Source organism: Aplysia californica, unplaced genomic scaffold (genome assembly GCF_000002075.1).
Source record: "Aplysia californica isolate F4 #8 unplaced genomic scaffold, AplCal3.0 scaffold00775, whole genome shotgun sequence".
Classification (NCBI taxonomy): domain Eukaryota; kingdom Metazoa; phylum Mollusca; class Gastropoda; order Aplysiida; family Aplysiidae; genus Aplysia; species Aplysia californica.
Window position 1 is genome coordinate 166,360 of NW_004798045.1, and position 786 is coordinate 167,145.

At 37.2% G+C, this 786-nt stretch overlaps 1 long non-coding RNA gene across 1 annotated transcript in view; it reads right to left on the minus strand.

Annotated features, from left to right (window-relative positions):
• Positions 1 to 493: 493 nt before the first annotated feature.
• LOC118478643 overlaps positions 494 to 786 on the minus strand; it is a 4,555-nt gene continuing 4,262 nt past the window's right edge. Inside the window, exon 2 of the long non-coding RNA XR_004859198.1 lies at positions 494 to 613. This is a non-coding gene — a long non-coding RNA (uncharacterized LOC118478643). The remainder of the gene's footprint in view (positions 614 to 786) is intronic.

The following is a 786-nucleotide window of genomic DNA, read 5'->3' on the forward strand; positions in this document are numbered from 1 at the left end:
GCTTTTTCTTTAATTTCCTTATTTTGACGAACGCCTGATTTCACCGCGATACCTCGTATATGTGTCAGCTGTATCTTTTAACCCTATCCGTACGCCCTGGGGTCATTTTGTATCCCCAGGGTTATATTCTTCACATTTTAGAATACTTCTAGTACAAAGATCTCTTTGAGACTTTCAGTATTTCTAAAAAAAATCATTTTGACAGACTGCTACGCAAAGCGTACGGATCGGATTAACGAATAAATTTCCTCTTTGGATGTGGTGGCACAGGGATCCCCATGTTGTATGGCGGACATGCTAGTAAAATCGACGTATGGATAGGGTTAAGAGTTAATTTTAAAATGTACAAATAAACATTATGCAGACTTGTCACTCGCCTAGATTCAATGTGAGTATTAATATGGCTGTTGTTCTTATCTCCCCCCTCCCCCTTCCCCCCTCCCACCCTGCCTCCTACACAAACAAACAAACTTTAAAAAGAATGAGACAGTCACACATTGGAACAGGTTTTAATGCTTTGAAAGATGATCTCCTTGCTGCATATGTAGTATGCTTTGGAATCGAATCCGAAAAGCCAAAGATTGTATGCTACGGTACATGATGATTCAGGTTCCTGAAAAAAAAGGAAGATTCTACACAATAATTATGAGTGATATAAGATGTTGCCACAGGTATTGATAAAAAGTTCTGTCTCTTTTCAAATAGAGGTTCTTCTTCAACAAAGTTTTGTCTAAAAGTACATTACAGTTCACTGAGCACAATAATTATATTATAATACATATATAT